General features: G+C 37.2%; 1 protein-coding gene across 1 annotated transcript in view; it reads right to left on the bottom strand.

Annotated features, from left to right (window-relative positions):
* The window catches only part of SPAG16 (sperm associated antigen 16), a 606360-nt gene that overhangs the window by 63875 nt on the left and 520674 nt on the right, over positions 1-21811 (bottom strand). The gene's annotated exons all lie outside the window — the stretch shown is intronic.

The following is a 21811-nucleotide window of genomic DNA, read 5'->3' as shown; positions in this document are numbered from 1 at the left end:
TAATTGATCTTCAATTCTATTCCCATGGAGCTAAAAGATCTAGTTGTGTTTGTTCCATAAACTCTTCATTTTAAATTGTCTACATCTGTCCTTTTTTAAAATCTATCTTCTATTCCTTTTCTTTCTAATAGCTCTAACATACCTAGGCTTTCCAGTTGACATCTCAGTGATGCTATAGGTGTAAAGTTGGGACCTTGCTAAAAGCAGTCTTTTATGGTCTTGCGATTTCTCTGGGTTAGAATGCCATTACAGGGCAGTGTTGCATTGATTTCTATACTCCAGGGATAGTACTTAGAAGACAATCCTACGTAAAGAGAGGGCTTTAGCAGGAACTAACATGACAAACATGCCACAATCTCCTTTTCAATTTTTTTTTCCTTCCATGTACAGGAAGAAAAATATTTGACTGCCTATTCTAGAAACCTTTTTATTTCTCCCCTCACCATCCAAATCTAAGATTTAGAAACTGTATAAAGTAATATAAACAGGGTGGGGCAAAAGTATGTTTACAGTGGTGAGTACACTAAACACAGAGTTTATTCTTATATTATTATTTACTATTGTATTCTCCATAGAACAACGACAAATCTACTTTTGGTCCACCTTGCACAAACATCTACTAACCTCAATTTGATTTTTTTAAATCCTTTTGGGTTGCTACTTTTTAGCACAGAAAATAGTGCTATTTGTCTCTATCTTATCTATTCAGTTGTTTGATTTAATCAAGTAGAATAAATGAATATTGAAGGTTAAACTGATTTGCTAAAAATAAAGAGAAGCTAATGAATGTACATTAAATAGAATATAGATTCTTTTAAGGATTGACATCAAAGGTCTGGAAATAATTTCAGAGTTTTTTGAACTTTATTTCATGCTATGCTGGCCCCATCGGGTCTCACTCTCACCCCACAGAGTTGAGATGGAGCAATCCTCCTGTTCAAAGGAAGCTTTGTTCTACGAGCAGCCCTGCCTCTCAGTATGGAAGGATAAACCTTTGTTTCTGCACCACAGAACTGCTATTGTTCTTTTTGTCATAGAGATGTGATGCTACAATGATACATCTCTAACCATCTTGGTGTTAGCTTCTCTGTGCCCCAGTTTTCTTATCTACATAATGCAAGTAATTTAACTTCTCTGTGCCTCAGTTTCTTATCTACATAATGCAAGTAATTTAACTTCTCTGTGCCTCAGTTTCTTATCTACATAATGAAGAATTAAGCTACTTTGAAAAATATATATAAAATGCTTTTACCCAATAAGTGCTTGGAATTTAATAAGTAGTCAAGAATGTTAACATTTACTCTTGTTATGATTGCGTGAAGATTGAAGCTTTCATAAAGTAAAAAGCTATAGAAGACACCAAACTAAAGTAGAATTGAACTATCATGACACCATCAAAAATAAATTGAAAATTCTGATTAATATAGACACTTAGCACATGCATTTAGAACTTCTGAATTTTATGAAAGATATATAAATATGTAACTTATGATATCAGATTTAAATACATGTGTCCAATTGAACTACCTACATGTGTAATTGTAACTTTTAAGAAGTTAATGGAAGAGAATTGTGGGAGCTTGTGTTCCCAAAGTACACTGAGATCTAACATAATGTCCTTCAAACAAATTTTTCTTGAGGATCCTGTATATATTATCAATTACCTCGTGCTCATGGACTACTATACAACATGAATTTAGAATGAAACCTAATTTAATCTAGACAAATAGCATCCCTTTATCTTTTATTTATAAGCCTGCTCCTCCCGTAGAGTCTCTAGGAACACAAAAACAGATGACATGGAATTAACTGACTGTCAGGTCTTTCCTTCCATGATCTATAACCCACCCTGCTGATGCTCTAGTATCAATCAGACAAGTGACTGATTAACCAGATGGGCTTTTTGCAAAGTTCCCTGCAGGCCAACAAATTCCAGACTTTTCAATCAGGAAGGAGAAATCAATTTCAGAGAGATGAACATTTGAGGGGGAAAAGTCTGTACTATTTCCTACCATCTTACTCTCAAGGAAATGCAAGCTCACCTAATAGCAGATCTTTGAAAGTCTCAGGACCGATGAGAATAAAGAATTTCTTTGATATGTAGAATCTGTATTTTACATGTCCACATATCTAAGTTCATAGTTTGAACTGCACTTTAAAAGTATATGAAGACTATGGAGCTATTTGTACAATTATGAGTTAAACTATCTTGTTATTTTAATCCAAATACAGCCTTGAGTGAATATATTCAACAAATACTCATTGAACTCCTACTGCCAGACACCAGATAGTAATGAGCACTGTGTGCCAGGGTATGTGCTCTTAACCTCAATGTATTATCTAATTTAACCCTCATATTTCTTAAAGAAAATAGATTTTTTTTATCCCTGAAAAATGAAGATACAGAGGGATTAAGTAAATTGGCCAACGTCTTACTCTCCCTAGATGGTATAATAATAATTCAAACCTTTGTCTGTTTTCCAACAGAAACTGTCTACTTAATTTTTATTCTTAATAGTGTCTTCTTTTGACATATAACTGGAATAACTAGTTGTTTAATTGAATTGACCCGGAGCACTGATAGCTCACAAACATGATATAGTTTGATTCTAATATGTCCATTTTATAAACAGGTTTGGTTTTCAAGCTTATGGGGTCAGTTTAATTGTTGCAGAAGTTTGGAAATCAAAGTATTGTAAGACTGCAAGTTATCATTATCTTAAAATTAATCTGTTCATTTCTCCTCTTGTTCCCCCCGCCCCAGTGTGCTAATAAGAAAAAATGAATTGGATTTCATAGCAATGCTACTTTTCATTTGTAACTAGAATACATGTCAAAAGAATCTGATCAATAATAGGGGATTTCCTGGGAATAATTGAAGAAAGCATCAATCAACAACACATGTAATGAAGGTGTTTTCCAAGTAAAATAAGAGCAATGATATTTAATGTGGCATGATTTGACCTAAGGACAAAATAACTTATAAATGAATTAATTTGAAAATGCTGTCCCAATGACATTACAGATTAATTTCTTTGTGTCTTTAAGGATTTTCATTATAATACACTCCTCTCCTCTACCTTAAAAGTTCTAAAAGGGTTAGCTATTAACACGTTGGGAGAAAACAGATTTGTTCCTTGATACTCAAAGCGTGTTCCACAAATCAGCAGGCACAGGATCATCCAGTAGCTCCTTAGATACACATAAATTCAGGCCCAACTCTACCAAACTAGCATACACATTTTAACAAGATTCCCAGCAATTAGAAGGCACATTACATTTTGAAAAGTTAATTATATCCTTTCCAATTAGCACAACATGTTGAAACAAGGTATCTATCCATATATAAAAGGCTAATATGCAAAGTATCCCCTCAGGAGTTTGACCTGAAGACCGGAAGTTCGATCGCTTACTATGATGTGTGCTGAGCACCTGGGGGTGGCACTGAACCAAGGAATGCCCTGGACGGCAGCCAGCCAGGCCCAGGGACCCTACCCATGAAAGACTTTCGTGCACCGGGCCCCTAGTTTGGTATAATAGTTCTTGAAAGGTGGACTGCAGGCTTATGCTCATTTATGACCAGGGTCACCAGTGTGTGGCAAAGTAAGTAAAATATGTTTATTTTGTGATTTTGTAAAGATAAAATAACTCAATTTAAAGAAATACCTTTTATTCTGATAGTAAGAGTTTCCTACTGTGCTTTAATTTCTTTGATAAAACAATGATGATAGCTGGTCGTGTGCAGCACCTGTGTGTGTTTAATCCTTTATTTATAAAAATTATTTGTCAAGCCCTAACCGGTTTGGCTTAGTGGATAGAGTGTCAGCCTGCGGACTGAAAGATCCCAGGTTTGATTCCGGCCAAGGGCATGTACCTTGGTTGTGGGCACATCTCCAGTAGGAGGTGTGCAGGAGGCAGCTGATCGATGTTCCTCTCTCATCGATGTTTCTAGCTCTCTATCCCTCTCCCTTCCTCTCTGTGAAAAATCAATAAAATATATTTTAAAAAAATTATTTGTCAAACACCCACAGTACTAATATATATATATTTTTCCTTTTAAATTATTGACCCATAAAATTTGTTGTGGCTAGAAGATGATTCACTGGAGAGAAAGATGGAATTAGTAGAAGAAAAAGGAGGGAGTGGAGTGGAATATCAGAGGAATTTTTCTTTACATATTTTCTTAACATTCGCCTTCCTTTTTTCCTTTAGGCTGGGCCTCTTTGGAGAGACCACACAGACAATGCTTGGCAAATTACCATAATGCCACTCAACTTGAGAGCATTATTTGATAAGCCCTTCTCCATTCCAGTAATGCCCATGAGACACAGTTCATCCCACGAGCTACTGGGAAACATCTGGGAAGTAGTAGACCATGGTGTGGAAAGTATTCTTAAGGTCTAGAATTTTCTCAGAGGGGAAACCTTGCATGGGCATAGCCACCAAATGTCCCATTTTGTTGTTTGAAAATAGAGGAACGGATGTTCAAACCTCACTCTTTGCTTCGGAGGTGGCTCCATTTCAGTTATCTTCGTTAATATCAAGACATTAAAAACTTTAAAATAAAGATTATGCAGATTAGTATCATTTCCTCAAACATATACTTTGAAAGAAATGTTAAGGGAAGGTGAAAGGTGAGAAGGTCCTTGAAAATGATTATCATAACATTTGTGCATTGTTTGAACAAACTAGTGACATTTAAGATTGCTAAATTAACATTTTAATATTTCTGAAGCAACTCAGTGATTCTAAAGGCAAAGTCCTAAGCTATTTTCCTTTTTGTGCAAACCCCATTGTTTTGGATGTAAATGCATACTGTGCATTCATTAATTAAAGGTTACACTCTAACAGATTCTTTTCCAATTTACCAGAGATCAGACCTTTTAATCATTAGGGCAAGCATGTTATTTAGTAAATAAAATAATGATTATGGATCCAAGACCCCCAAAAATTCAGGTTTGAAAAATTATTCCTACACAGCTTCCTTACAAATATTTAAGGTTCCTTACCTTTCTCAAAATTGGGAGTAAAATACAAACACATGGGTAAATAAATATTTGATCTTTCCTAGAACTCGCATCTTATAATTGTGATGGGTTTTTAAATGTTAAGAAAATAATAATTTGCCATCAGTGGGGATGGGAGAATTTTGTTTATTAGTTTAGTGTAATTCAATTTATGAAAATGTGCTTCATTGATCTCTGCAAAAGAACTTTAATTGGAAATGAATATCACAATCTATTTGCCACACCAATAAGCCAAGTTGCTGCAGTTCATTAAGTACCACACCTGCTATTTAACTTTCTATGGGGAGAAAAATTCTTGATTTACTACATTTAAGGATGGCCACATGGGAGCTCAGTAGTTTGAACTCCTTATTTCTCTATTCATCCACGTTGTTGGTATATGCCCAAATTTCCTGCTGGAGATAAATATGACCTAATACTTAATCTGGAAAACCTTTATCCTTTTACATAGATATAGGTTCTTTTTTGAGATACAACTGTAATCATTTAAATAATATCCTTTAAAAAATCTTACAAATAAATGAGGAAAGTGCTTTGTTAGCACCAGTGCCCACAGAGGTTGCCAGATCACCCTTTAAAAGCAATCTGAAACTCAGTGGGGCGAGGAGAGGTGGAGGACCCAGGGAAAATACTTTTTTTTTTCCGATTAGGATCAAAACCACAGGACAGACACTAAATAAACAATGCCAACAGCTGCCCTCAACAGGACAGATACACTTCAACAAATAATCAAGAAACAGCGGGTGGGAACAAGCAAGAAAGCATACAATAAATTCCTTTGGATGAAAGAACTAAAAATAATGGAGCGAGTGCCCAAGAAAGACTCCACAGCTTTAGTTATTTGAAAAAAATAAATTCTTCCATCAGTCAGTAACTGGATTTGCAGAAACCCTCTGTGGTTAAGTTTGAAACAAACCTGGAGCCATGGACTTGGTTGCCACGTGGATCAGTCAGTGTTGACATGAAGTGGTCTGGTTCCAGGCTATGGACTTGCATCGTGATTGTGAGCACAATCAGGTTCCTGTCAGGCATCGCTTATGACCACACCACCTTTTGCCCTGGAGAAGTAACTATCACTGTGTAACAATTATTTTTACAAATAATTGCTAGCACTTTTCTGATGGTAGATGAAGTGGGAGGGTTACTATAATTTACTTATATTTTAAATGTTCACTAAAATTTAGAATTTAAACTTCTTGGAGTCAACAATCCCTCTCTCCAAAATATATTTCAACTTTCTATAATACTATAGGAAATGTAATTTATTTTTTGGAAATACACTTTGGTATCAATTTTTTTATGATGTATTTTTCCCCATAAAGTGAGGCATTTCTGTGTGTAAATTAGGAACAGGAGATTTAGATTTTATCCATTACAGCTAATCAAGGCAATTTTGTCTCTTTAAAAATAAATTAATCAATTGATTCAATGACCATGGGTGCCATTCTCTTATGAGACTTCAAGATTAGGAAGAAGAAGGCATGGGGACTACACAGATAAATGAGATGCCATTAACCCTTGGGATGATTTTTTAAAAGGCACACCTAGTTTTCACCTCAGTGAGTCAGACGAATCAAATCAGATTTGGGGGAGGAAATATATATCTATATCTATGTATCTATATCTATCTCTATCTCTATCTCTATCTCTATCTCTATCTCTATCTCTATCTCTATCTCTATCTATATCTATCTATATCTATATCTATATCTATATCTATATCTATATCTATCTATATCTATATCTATCTATCTATATATATATATATATATATGCAATTGTTACTACTGGATGACCAGCTGGTAGCTATGATGCACACTGACCGCCAGGGGACAGACACTCAACACAGGAGCTGCCCCCTGGTGGTCAGTGAACTCCCACAGCCAACCTCCTGAGGTTCCTCCCCCCTGGCCTGCCGGCCCCGATTGTCCCCAATCGCTGGCCAGGCTGAGGGACCGCACCCTTGCATGAATTCGTGGACTGGGCCTCTAGTCTACATATATAAAAGCCTTCCGCGAACGTTATGACTGAACGACCAGAACAACCGAAATGACTGGTCGACCAGTTGCTATGACACGCACTGACCACCATGGGGAAGACGCTCAATGCAGGAGCTGCCTCCTGGTGGTCAGTGCACTCCCACAGGGGGAGCACTGTTCAGCCAGAAGCCGGGCTCATGGCTGGCAAGCACAGCTGTGGCTGCGGGAGCCTCTCCTGACTCCACAGCAGCGCTACTGAGCAGTGCAGTGGCAGGCGCAGTGGGCCCGGATGAGTGTGAGTGGCACCTGACCCCGGCTTGGGCTCCTCCCTGGCCGCCTGCTGCTTGGTGCACTGCTACATCCCTCAAGGGGTCCCAGATTGCGAGAGGGAGCCCCTCTCCCCCGTGCACGAATCCATGCACTGGGCCTCTAGTGTCAATATATTTGTTTCTTAAAAACCACCCTAGGCAATTCTAATGTGCAATAAGGATTGAGAATCATTGGAAGAGTGCAAGAGACAGACTAAAACCAAATAATAATAAATCAATGTGGGAACAGCATTGGTGTGTGTACACACACACACACACACACACACACACCCCACGACAGAAACGTGGGGAAGAAAACCTGCAAAATTCTTTCTCTAACTCAGAATAGATGGGTTTGGAAAAGGGAAGCAGGAGGTTGCTATATTTTTCCTTATATAACTCTATACAGACTTATTCACTTCAAAAGAACAGGTGTTACTTTTCAAGCTTAAAAGCAAGCATTACATTAGAAGGTTGAAATAACAATAATGTATGCACAAAGTATAATAGAAGCGCAGAAAAAAAATAAAAAGTTAATGCAGCTTGGGACCATAGAGGGCTTTCTCAAGGAAACATAAGTTTAACTGTAAGGATAAGTGGAATTATTTAGGCCTTTTACCTATTAATCAACTTGAAAACTATTCTGAATTTCCTTATCAATAAAATGTTATTTACAACAAAATAGAGGGATAATTTATTTTTATTTTTTTCTAATGATATTCCAGACTAATAAACAATTATATTCTAATAAACAAAGGGACCTGCGTTCTAGATTTATTCTTGGAATCTATACTAGTATTTCTGTAAATGAAAAATGATCTAAAAAATTAGTATAAATGTTATAATACATGGCATTTACATTTCCACTCTGTAGTACAGTGATGGCGAACCTTTTGAGCTCGGCGTGTCAGCATTTTGAAAAACCCTAACTTAACTCTGGTGCCGTGTCACATATAGAAATTTTTTGATATTTGCAACCATAGTAAAACAAAGACTTATATTTTTGATATTTATTTTATATATTTAAATGCCATTTAACAAAGAAAAATCAACCAAAAAAATGAGTTCGCGTGCTACCTCTGACACGCGTGTCATAGGTTCGCCATCACTGCTGTAGTAGTTTGAAGTAAACTAAAACAATTTGAGCAATAGGTCAATTTAACCTACTGAACAGATTAGAATCCGAGTCACCACTTTTTTAAAATATATTTTATTGATTTTTACAGAGAGGAAGGGAGAGGGATAGAGAGTTAGAAACATCGATGAGAGAGAAACATTGATCAGCTGCCTCCTGCACACCCCCCACTGGGGATGTGCCCGCAACCAAGGTACATGCCCTTGACTGGAATCGAACCTGGGACCCTTGAGTCCGCAGGCTGATGCTCTATCCACTGAGCCAAACCGGTTAGGGCAATTAATTCCCCTTCAATGTGCATGAATTTCCTGCACCAGGCTACTAGTGGTTACTAAGAAAGGGCAAAAAAAAAAAAAGGCAACTAAACAGTGTGATATGAGCTGTGTGAAGAAAGGCTGGTGTGTCATGGGGGCAGGTAAAGGCCTTTGACCCAGATTGAGTACTTGGAGTTCTGGAGGGAAGTAACGCATCTTTAGAATGAGCAGGACTAGACCAGGTAAAGGTAGAAGTAGAATAAAAGATTTCAGGCAAAGGATCCAAAGGAGGGAGCATGGCAACGAGAAGTGAGAAAAACAGTCGCTATGGCTGGACAGAGAGGGACTTGGGGTTTGGTGTCAGATGAAGTAGCAGAGATGAGGCTAGAGAACTTGCAGGGGCTGGACCACATGGGATCTTTAAAGCAGTGCTAACTTTCAAAGATTAAGATAGATAGACCAGCCTCACTGGGCTTGGCATCCTGTGTATAAATTCATGGCACTGGACAAATATTTTAAGAACACGTGGCAATAAAGAATACTCTAGGTCAGAGGTGACACGCAAACTCATTTTTTTGGTTGATTTTTCTTTGTTAAATGGCATTTAAATATATAAAATAAATATCAAAAATATAAGTCTTTGTTTTCCTATGGTTGCAAATATCAAAAAATTTCTATATGTGACACGGCACCAGAGTTAAGTTAGGGTTTTTCAAAATGCTGACATGCCGAGCTCAAAAGGTTCGCCATCACTGTTATAGATAAAGATACCTTTTTTCAAAGTTCATTCTGAAAAATTGTTTACAAAATTAAATTTCACTGTTCATCTACCATTACCATATTAAAGTTTCAGGGATATATTAACAGCAATTTATTAATGACTAAACCTCCCATCTATTCTGTAATATTAATGAACATCTACTCTATTCTGGGCATTGTGTTAGATATTCATGTTAACAAAGACGGGAATAAGAGGAGAATGCTGTCTTTTCTTTCAAGTGTGTATTGGGGGCTACAAAAAAACAAAATCATAGATTCTCTGAAAAAAAAAATCTCCATTTCTATCATTGTTGCTGTCACTTAGACTTGGACACTATAGTAATCAACGTGTACTAGTTCCTAGTTCCACCTAGTTCTCCACACTGAGTCCTCCGTTGATTCCTGTTACTATTCTCTGGTGATGGCTCTGTCTGTCTCAGTCATTTCCGTGGTTTAGGGTTTTATCACTTCCTTTTGAATTGTGCAGTATTTCACTCACTTCGCCTGTTCCACTTTCCTATCCTACAAAGTCCAAAACACATTAGCCTCTCTAAAATCCCGATTTTGCTCTTTTACTCTATTTAAACACTTCCTCTGATTGTCTTAGTTCATAGTTATAAAATCCAAATAATCTAGCCTAACATTAAGGAAACCTACAGAATTTAACTCAACCGGAACTTTATGATCTTTTCTCTACTTTGAAGCATAACTAGGGGAAGGAGCAAAAATGATTGCTCCTGAACAAATCCTCAAAACTGGCCTTGTTTGCAAAGCGTATTTAAGGCAACATGTCCAGTTACAGGTTCCTAGCAACATAATGAGAGTGCTTTAGAAGAAGCAATGTAAAAAGCCAGATTGTGATACAAAGGAAGCTGAAAAGCAGCGGCATCTTTTCAGCTCCCTGACCCCTCCCAGCTTGCTCCCCTTCAGGTTAGGTTCTGACCTGTCAGGAACCCTCTGCTAGAGCCAAATAAGTCTATTCTGTGTGCTTTGAAGGAAAGATGCCTGCTTTTACCTCTGCCATCCCATTCGCAGGCTTTAAATAACATCCCGCTACATTAGGTCTGGTCTAAATTCTGTGCTGCTATGGAGCCTGACTGCTAAAGCGTTTACATCCCTCATCAAGTGCAATTTCTGGGAGAGTCGATGAGATTATTTGGGGGCCAGGGGTTGGAAAGTGAATGAAAACTTCCATTATTGCTTAAGTTAAAACTTGTGTTCTCTAACATTTGTCGAGTTTCCTGTTCCTGTGCATAGAATAATGATTCCTGCAAGTATGGTATATCAGTCATAATTGGCACGGGAGTACCTATTCCCAGGTGCCATGTTACTGCATGCAACAGATGTTTCCAGATGTTGGCAAGTAGTTGTCACCTGTCAGGTGCTAATGAATCCTGGGTTCTGATAATGTCTTACATTCTAAATATCTTCTAAAAGAAGCATATGCTTAGCAATTAAGAAATAGATCCAAATTATGTGACCCAATCATCATCCTCCCTCAAATATTTCCAAATTCTTTTTCTCCAACAGAATTCTGATTTTGTCCAGATACTTGAAGGCTTTTTGCTTCAGGGGAAATAAAGGTTGGTTACTCTAAGCCAATTGTGGTAATTCCATTTTCTTGACAGTGATTGGTTTAGACAAGGACATGTGATGTAATTCTGACTAATGAGCCATAAGAGGAAGTCTACTGGGAGAGTGACTGGAAAAGTTTTCCTCTACTCTGAAAAAGGGACACAGACAGACATTAGTCACTTTTTTTCCTGCCTACGGCTGCATGTGATGCCGAGAAACATAGTGGTACTAGAAAAGCAAAGCCAGTAGAATCACGGAGAAGGAGAATCTCGACCCTGTGACACTGATGAATTTATTCTGGCACTTCCCTTCCTCTGGTCTGCTTGGTTTGTAAATTAATAAGCCCCTTGTTTACATCAGTTCTAGAATTAACCATCGAGATACTTGCAGTCCAAAGAATCGAAACCACTCTGGACATTTACTCATGTAGGTTTGGGAAACGTAAGTGATTGATAGGCATCTCTCAAAAGGCAGAATGAGTTCAAAGTTATGCTCACTTCATTTGGGAGACCCATCATTCAGTTGACACTATAATGGTCCCATTCCTGGGCTTGGATATCTTTGACATTATAACATAGACTGTCTTCAATGGAGCATGTGCTCAAATTACTTTCTATGCTAATGTTAATGACTTGTACTTTGTGGCAGTAAAATGAAGTGGAAATAACATTGGGCTGGAAGTCAGAAAACTCGGCTTCTTGTCCTTATATCGACACAAGTCCCACTGTGACCTTGGTTAGAAAATGGGACATTTTCTCTGGGATGTGGTTTTCTCAACTGCTAAGTGAGGAGGTTATTATCTCTAATGGGGTCCTGGCTCTAATTTTCTAGAGTGCAAACATATCCACCCTATGTATCCAGGAATCGGGAGCAGGTACTACAAGCTGGGGTGTGTCTAACAGAGGGTTGTTTGGGACTGTATATACTTTCTGTGTTTCATTATTTATCCATGCCTATGACATAAGGTTTTGCTATTAATCCAATAATGAGAGCTTTTAAAATTAACTAGTTTGGATCACAGTGCTCTTTATTCAGGGTCTGGCAACATCAGACCTACTGACCATTTGGTGAAGTGCTAACTATCACAGATTTAAGCATGAAGGTAAGAACATGAGAATGACCATTGTGGGCCATATATCAGCTGTTTTTGAAATTGTCGGATGAAGGTCAGCATATGAAGTTAGAAAATTAAAGAAAATCATGTCTATGTATTTAAGAATCTAGAAACCTGGTTTAGAGTTATAGAAGTTAATGAGAGAAATATTTTCTAAAAAAAAAATACAAAAACAAGCCATAACACATTTTATTCAAATCTCAGGGTCTACAGAGGTAGGGGACGAGGGGAAATTTCTTCACAGTTACTAACTACAACTTTTATTATGGGTCCCTATTAAAAAAAAAAGGTGCTAGCAACAGAGCAGGCAAGAGTAACTGCCCATCATTGAGCAGTAGCATGATAAGCAAATGAAAATTAGAATCCACAGTCAGCTACCTGCTGATGAGGTTAAGAGCATCTCTTGTTCAGCATTCCATGGATGAACCACCATGTTCTCCCATCCCACTGAAACTGTGTTTTACGTTATCTCTGACATAGGCTGCTTTTCATAATAGGATTACTGCTGTGTTGCCTTTCTGAGCACTGTTTTGCATTATTACAACATTGTACGAGAGGCTACCTACAGAAGCACTCATTAAGGCACTTGGGATTCATAAGCTGGAAAGAAAACCTTCTTTGTAAAGAAAGGTCAGAAGGGAACATGGTCACCAAGGTGACAAAGGCTAGTATAATAGAAGCATAGAAGCTGGTTATACAGAGGATGACAAAATCAGTACAATCTCCTCTTCCATTATTAATGCTCCATGAACAAAACAAGCTAGTGCCGATAAATGACAAGATATTTCCAATCTCATTTCATTCACCACTATCATTGGATTAGAAGCCAGAGGTCTGTACTGCCTTGAAAAGTACATTTCCATATTAAACTAAGTCTGAATAGCCAAAGCCAATAAAAGAGATATTTATGCATGACTTGGTAAAAAGAAAAAAATAATGTATTCACTTCAAGGTAGCCACATTGTCTCCCTAGATGACCTCATATTTGAGATGAAATCACTCATGGTTTTAGTTTTATTTAAGGGCAACAGAACATTTTTACTTTTTTTTCCAAACTGAGGTTATGGCAACTGTACCAACAATAGGAAGTAATAGTCTCTAAATCAGTTTAATGTGTTTAATAATAAATACCACCCACTTGTGAATTTTATAGCAAGGTGGGGTTCTTCAGATATGTTGTTAACAGGTATAAAAAGAAAAGTTGGTGTAGGACTGCATTCTTTTATGCATGCACACAATAAAAGGCCATTCAAGAGTGCACAGCTACTGATCTCTCTCCTGACTGTTCCACTCCTAACATCTCCTCCCCATTTGCTGCTGCTTCCCTCACTGTTACTTCCCTGCTACTGAAAAAACCAGTGTGTGGGGGGGAATAGATGAAACTAGAAATGATGATTGGGAGGTGATGGGCTCAGGAGCCTCCATCCAGGCAATTCTCCCACTGAAATTCCTCTCACAATGCTCCACTTCCTTCTTTTTTTCTTTTTCTTTTTCATTTTTTAATTATATTTAGTTTAACTCTATTACACATCACGATAATACAGTAGCTAATGTGTTGCTTTATTGACACTGTTTATTCTTCTTTCTATATAAATGAATTAACTCTGAAAACAGCTCTCATCATCATACACTTCTACTCAACTGTTACTTCTTTCCAGATGTTCAAGGTTTAGTGTAATGTGAACCCACCCGATCTATTATTTCCTAACGTTTCCTAACCCATTACACATGTGCATTATCTGGCTTAGTTGATACTTCTCTGGGTCTCTTGACCACTTCTTGCTCATGACTTCATCACACTGTGTCACTTTATTAGAATGTCCTCTCTTTCTACATCCCCTTATCCTAAAAGCAGTCATTCTTTCAAATTCAACAATATATTCAAGAAAATATTAAGTAACTTGCTCAAGCTTTCTCTATTAGTGGCAGATCTGGGATTCAAATGAGAGAGAGAGAGAGAGAGAGAGAGAGAGAGAGAGAGAGAGAGAGAGGCTGTCTTCTAGTATTGTTATGGTTTCCCATCTTACATTTAAGTCCTTTATTCATTTTGAGTTTATTTTTGTGTATGGTGTAAGTTGGTGGTCTAGTTTCATTTTTCTGTATGTATCTGTCCAATTTTCCCAACACCATTTATTGAAGAGACTGTCTTGACTCCATTGTATGTTCTTGCTTCCTTTGTCAAATATTAATTGAGTATATTGGTTCGGGTCGATTTCAGGGCTCTCTATTCTATTCCATTGATCTATATGTCTGTTCTTGTGCCAGTACCAGGCAGTTTTGAGAATAGTGGCTTTGTAATACAGCTTGATATCTGGTATTGAGATCCCACCTACTTTGTTCTTCTTTCTCAGGATCGCTGCAGCTATTTGGGGTCTTTTTTTTTTATTCCAGATGAATTTTTGGAGAGTTCATTCTAGGTCTGTGAAATATGCTGTTGGTATTTTAACGGGAAGTGCATTGAATTTATAGATTGCTTTGGGTAGTATGGACATTTTAATGGTGTTGATTCTACCAATCCATGAACATGGTATGTTCTTCCATCTGTTTATGTCTTCCTCTATCTCTTTATTCAACATCCTGTAGTTTTCTGAGTAGAGGTCTTTTACCTCTTTAGTTAAGTTTATTCCTAGGTATCTTAATTTTTTTGGTGCGATGGTAAATGGGATTGCTTTTTTAGTCTCTCTTTCTGTAAGTTCATTATTGGTATATAGAAATGCCATAGATTTCTTGGCGTTTATTTTGTATCCTGCTACATTGCCAAATTTATTTATTAAGTCTAATAGTTTTTTGATGGAGTCTTTAGGGTTTTTTATGTACAATATCATGTCATCTGCGAATAAGGACAGTTTTACTTCTTCTTTTCCAATTTGGATGCCTTTTATTTCTTCTTCTTGTCTAATTGCAATGGCTAATACTTCCAGTACTATGTCAAACAGGAGTGGTGAGAGTGGGCATCCCTGTCTTGTTCCTGTTCTTAGGGGAAATGGTTTAAGTTTTTGTCCATTGAGTATGATGTTGGCTGTGGGTTTGTTGAGGTATGATCCTTCTATTCCCACCTTGCTGAGAGTTTTTATCAAAAATGGATGTTGGATTTTGTCAAATGCTTTTTCTGCATTAATTGATATGACTATGTGTTTTTTTCTCAATTTGTTTATGTGATGTATCACGTTTATTGATTTGCGGATATTGTACCATCCTTGCATCCCTGGGATAAATCCTACTTGCTCATGGTGAGAGAGAGACTGTCTTTAAAGTATATGCTCCTAACTGTTAAAACTATTAAAACTAAATTTCAAAGTGGAACTTCAGGATTTTATTTATGTTTTAGAATCTGGAGACAATAAAGTGAGCACTTAGTGTAAATTTGTGACTTTCTGAAACAACTTTAAAATTCATACATAAACAAATACAATTCAATATTAATGCTAACTCTCCTCCATAAGTTTTAACATTATGCAACTATAACCATAATTACATAAATGGAACTAACTTAAGAAGAAAAAATATTTTATATGTGTAAAAATGTTATTAATGAGATAGTAATGGTTCAATTTCTAAGAAAGCATAATCCAAGGCAAAATAAAGTTATGTATTTATTTTCAAAGAAGATATATTGACCAAGTTTCTAAGGTTTGAATTAGCCATATAGTACACAGTAACAATAGAATATTATGCTCTAAACTACAAACAAACTTGTGATAAATAAGAAGTTATCAGGTCTACATACAAATATAATGCCTCAAGTAAACAAGTCAATAATGCCACTATGGAGTAGATTTAATTTGAATAATTATTAGTGCATAGCAATATTTGAATAATCTCTTTAAATTACTTAAAAATTATTATGGGTAGCTTAATAAAGATACAGGTCTTTTGTCTAATAATATGGAAAAGAAAATAGAAACAAAAAAAAACAACCCTTGATAATGTATAAAAAATATTTAAAGTTTTAAAAACAAAGTCAAAAACATTAATCATCTTGTCATTCCTTGCTGGTGGTCTATTCAGAAAATAGACAAAAAGTACCTGAAAAAAATCTTGGATAGAGAAATTGAAAAAGTTCATGTGAAATGAGAGGAGAAATAAAAGTTAATTTTGATATACCTTTTAAACATTGACTTTTAGAGAAAGTGGAAGAAAAAGGGAAAGACAGAGAGAAACATCAATGTGAAAGAAACACATAGATTGGTTGCCTTCTGCACAAACCTTGATCAGGGCCTGGGCCAGGGAGAAGCCTGCAACCAAGGTATATGCCCTTGACCAGAATCAAACCCAGAACCCAAATCCCTATGGTTCACAGGTTGATGCTCTATGCACTAAGCCAAACCAGGTAGAGCATGGATTTTCTTAAAGATGGCACTTAGGTAGATGGATCATCAATTAAATTTCATTAAAATAAATGTTTGGTTTGACTTACCTAGTTTTAAAAATATATATTTTGTCTACTTGAAAACATTTTAACTAGAGTTTGTTCATTTAAAATAATGTAGTAAGATATCTAAAGGTGGTTTTATTTATTTTTATTCTGTAATCATATTTTTATACTCAGAAATTATTTATTTTGTCTTATGATTTTTTAAGAGAAGGAGTTGCTTCCATTTTGCACTTCCCTTCAACAGTAAAAACCCTGACTCGAATACTTTGTCAGCTGGATCTGTGGCAACAGAAATGAACTTGGGTAATCTGCCTCAAAAAGAGCTAGGAATGGAAAGTCCATATAGAAATAAGGTACTAATTATATTCCACTGTATTATAGTTCTTAGTTAGAATAACAGAATGCTACTTCTAAAAAATAAGTCTGAATCATTCCTATTCTAAGTAAAATAATAACCTAGTGCCTTTGATTCCATAAACATCCTATATAATAAAAGCCCAGTGACCATAACAGTGTAACAACCAGAATGACCACTGGACCAGTCTCTATGAGGTGCATTGACCCCTTCTCAGTCCCTCCCCCGGCCCACAGGCCCCCGATCACTGGATGGCGAATGGGGAACCTGGGAGTGTGGCAGTGGTGGGGCAGGACTGGGGACTGGTGAGGGGAACCAGGGTGGGTGGCGGCAGTGGGGCAGGACTGGGGACTGGTGAGTGGGCAGAAGATGGCCCCAATTACAGGCTAGGCCTAGGGACCAACCAGTGCATGATTTCGTGCATTGGGCCTCTAGTAAAGTAATAAATCTTAATCAGTGTGAATGATCACATTTCTAGAAATCAGTGCAGCTCAGCAGACCAGAACACATGGAGAGAGGCCAATATATAGGTTTCCATCCATGAGCACTTACAGAAGGATTCATCTGATCTGGAGTGTCCCTAAACCTATACTAAGCAAATATGACACCAAGAATCCTATGCAAAGGTTTAAAAGTCAGGCCCAGGGTACACATTGGAGATATGACCAACTGTACCCAGGATAAAAATTATTCTCTCCATAGCCATTTGGATTAAAATTATTATTAAAAGGATATAATGAGATATCTTTCCCTCTGCATGAAACCAAAGCACACATTATTGCAGCAGGTGAATTTACCAAGTGGTATTCAAGTGCATAAACTGAGAAATAATACATTTCTAAAAATTACTAACTTGCCCTGGGAGGGTGTTTCTTTTGTTTTTAATTTGAGAGCCTCTGACACATAATTTTCAGTTTGGGTTTAAGAGATTTATCATAACTGTTAAAAAATATGATTCACATCATTAAACATGATCATTTTCATCATAAAGGAAATGATTCACACCCTAAAACCCATACAAAATATTGCATTTTTTCCTTTGAATAATTCAACTTATTAGTATGGAAATACTTTTATCCTTGCAGGTTTACAATTCTTCATTTTTAAATGCATACAGTTTTAATCTCTTCCATGTAATAACAATTTCTTTTTCATTCTTTCTAATTAAAAAAATGTTGTGAGTATGAGGATAGATTTCACACTGTCTTTGATTATACTATGTAGACTGAAAAGCTTAGTTGTGCATTTTGACCACAAAACAATGAGGTTATTATTTCTTGTACGACATCACATTTTAAAGTTACCTAATTAAAGGGAAACTTTAAAAAGATAAATTAACTGAACATGGGCAAGAAAATGTTTTGAGAATGTGTAACAGATTGGTCACCTGTCTTATCTCCTATACCTTCTTTTCCAATTAAAGAGCTATTGGGAATGGAGGAAATTCAGTATCCCTGAAGGATTGTTTATTATAGGTAAGATGCAAAAAATATACTTAAGAAATGCTAGTTAGAAAAAAAAGGTGTTTCATTAGAGTATGAAATAAGTTTAGAATTTAAATATATTCCTCATCGTATGGGTATGAGTGAAAATTTGTTGTGTAGTAAAGCATGCATCCAACAATTACTTCTCAAGCAGATTCAGCAGCCATAAAAGGCCCTGCCCACTTTCTTTCCCTGGGTATCAACTGCAAGACTTGTCAGAAAGCAATGATGAAAGCAGAGTTCTGACCTCAAAAATGAGTGAGATGGTGGACATGAGCACTGTCAATCATGCCTGTGATCTAACTCTTACACTGGGTCTGGTGCCACCTCTTCTACCCTCCACCTCTCCATAGTCAATGGGCCTGATTTCACCAAACCTTGGGCAGACAACACCATGACCATGACTAGGTCCACTGCCCACGCAGGAATATGGGCACAACCATTACTCTAAAACAAACCAAGAATTCTTCATTCTGTGAGGTAATAGAATTAAAGTGTGTTCTAACAGTTGTTAATGTTAGTTACATGCTCAGGGGTTTGATCAAATTAGATTTGTAGTTTGGCCAGACAAGCATCTTGGGAAAGGCAGTAAGAGCAGACATAAGCATTACTGTGTCTTGCTTAATAAGCTCTCTTTCTTTCGGGAAAGGAGAGACATTGTATAGGTATAAAGTAGGCTGTTTATAGCCAGGTAAGGGTATAATATATACAAACAAACATTAGGTCTTTGATGGAGTCCCTGTGACTAAGTCCATGATTTGCTGTTGACTCAGGCTGGGTGTCAACCACAGTCAAGGTTGACAGATGGAAAATCATAAACTCAGGTGGACAGGTGCTCACTGCTAGAACTAGAGCTGAGTTCTCTGAGAACTTTAGTTGAACACTTTAAGCTAATATTCATGAAAATTTGACTTTTTAATTTTCGCACACACTGATTTTTCAAGTACATAAATCAAATCTACTTCCAAGATATAGTTTTATATTGGTGTTGATACTTTCATTAAAATGCATTAATGTGAATGCTTTTGATTGTAATGATTAGACAGAAAGTCAATATTTTAAGACGTTAAGAAAAATAATTCTACCTAAAACAGATGAATAGATAAACAGTGTTGCAGGCTCAGAAAGCCCCCCTGCAATTATGGTCTGATCAAGTAGTGCTGGCAAAAAAATACCACTCTGAGAGGATTAATTCCTCTTAAGGAGATTTAATCTCTTTGGATTAATTTAACAGTGGAACATCACTTTTTAAAATGTGAATATATCAAATACAATAATAAATCTGAGAACTGTCAGCATATATTTTATTTTATGCTGCCATTCTTATAATGGGATACAGAAAGAAGTCATTGATAAGTCTTATAATAGTGAAAAGATAAAAAAAAATGTGAAGAGTAGAGTTATTTTTAGTTTTAGAAGCTCTAAGTGTGCATATTGATAGAGCTCAGCAATCATTCAAAGTCAACATTTTGATTAATCCAATCAATAGAAAGAATTTAGAAGGTAATAGCAGACCATGCCAGGTGCTGGCATTGCTAAATAAATAAGGAGAAATGACAAGTAAGACAACTAAGACTGGAATTTTTGTGGATATAATCATGAGATTTAGGTAGTCTTATACCAAATGAATATGATTTAAAATTTTCTTTCCAAAGGACTTTATTTACTAATCATCAAGTTCATATGTCTAGCCTTAATTCCTAAGCAATCCTATATAATAAAGAGGTAATATGCAAATTGACCCTCACACCCTCACAAAGATGGCTGCCTATGACCAGGTCAGCAGGGGGGTTAGTGAGGGATGACCAAACGACTGAACATGCAGGCTGTGTGGGGCAAACAGGCCGGCGGGGGACCTTGCGAGGCAACCAGGCTGGCAGAGGGGGAAGTTGGGGACAACCAGGCCAGCAGGGGAGCAGTTTGGGGTGCCAGGCTGGCAGAGGAAAGGCAGTTGGTGGTGTCTTGGCCTCAGGGGGGGCAGTAAGAGGCGACTAGCCCAGCAAGAGGGTGCAGTTGGGGGCAACCAGCCAGCAGGAGGGCAGTTAGGGGCGCCCAGGTTGGCAGAGGGGGGCAGTTGGGGGTGACCATTCTGGCAGGGAAGGCAGTAAGGGGGGGCAGTTAGGAGCGACTAGGCCAGCAGGAGGGGGCAATTAGGGGTGATCAGGCTGGCACACAGAGGCAATGAGGGGTGATCAGGCTGGCGGGGGGGGGCAGTTAGGGGCAACCAGGCAGGCAGGCAGGTGAGTGATTAGGAGCCAGTGGTCCAGGATTGTGACAGGGATGTCCAACTGCTGGTTTAGGCCTGAGATCGGGCCTAAACTGGCAGTCGGACATCCCCCGAGGGGTACCGGATTGGAGAGGGTGCAGGCTGGGCTGAATTTTATGCACGAATTTTGTGCACCAGGCCTCTAGTTTTAAACTAATTAGGAGAGCCAATCACTTAAAAAAGTTGTAATTCAATTTAAGAAACAAGGAAGATGGGATTCAAGTTGATCCACCATTAGCCTATTATGGGGAGCATTAATACTTTCATGGATCTATTAATTATTTTTAATAATTCTAAAAGCATTATGTCAAGGAACATTAGGACAAGTTACCATCATTATTTTAAAAAAATAATGCCCAGCCGGTGTGGTTTAGTGGTGAGCATCAACCTATGAACCAGGAGGTCATGGTTCAATTCTCTGTCAGGGCACATACACGTGTGTGGGTTTGATCATCAGTGGGGGTTGTGCAGGAGGCAGCTGATCAATGATTCTCTCTCATCATTGATATTTCTATCTCTCCCTTCCTCTCTGAAATCAATAAAAATATTTAAAGAATATTATTTACTCCTTTTATAGTCTTACTTGAGGTTTTATATGGATTTTGAAGAAATACAATTATAACTATTGATATAAACATTTTGAAATCACTGTAGATTCTTTGACACAAGATAACTTGGCAACATTAGTTATGTTTCACCTAATAATGTTTTACTGGATTTTTAACTTCCTGCTTCTATCAGCAGAGCACTAACCAAATCCCTTCAAAGAGAAAAACTCTTCACTTACATGAATGAATACCATGCTTACCTCCAAATAAATATGCACTTAAATCATTTAATTCTCTTGAGGTATAATTGACAACATTGTAAGATATTTAAAGAGTACATTGTGGTGATTTGATATGTATACTCTCTGAAGGGATTTCCCCCATCTAGTTAATTAGCATGTCTATCACCTCACATCTTTATTCTTTTTGCTTGTTTTTTTGTTTGTTTGTTGTTGTTTTTTTGGTGAGAATATATGTTTCACACTCTCAATAAATTTCCCTTTCACAATAAAATATTATCAACTATAGTTACCAGTTCTACATTAGCTCAGACCTAATTCATTTTATAGCTGAAAGGATTGTACTCTTTACCAACCTCTCCTTATTGGTTCCAACCTCCAGCCTGGCAACCA

Source organism: Myotis lucifugus, unplaced genomic scaffold (assembly GCF_000147115.1).
Source record: "Myotis lucifugus unplaced genomic scaffold, Myoluc2.0 scaffold_3, whole genome shotgun sequence".
NCBI classification, from domain to species: Eukaryota; Metazoa; Chordata; class Mammalia; order Chiroptera; family Vespertilionidae; genus Myotis; species Myotis lucifugus.
Note: the sequence above shows the minus strand (reverse complement) of the source record. Positions and strands in the feature narration are given on the sequence as shown.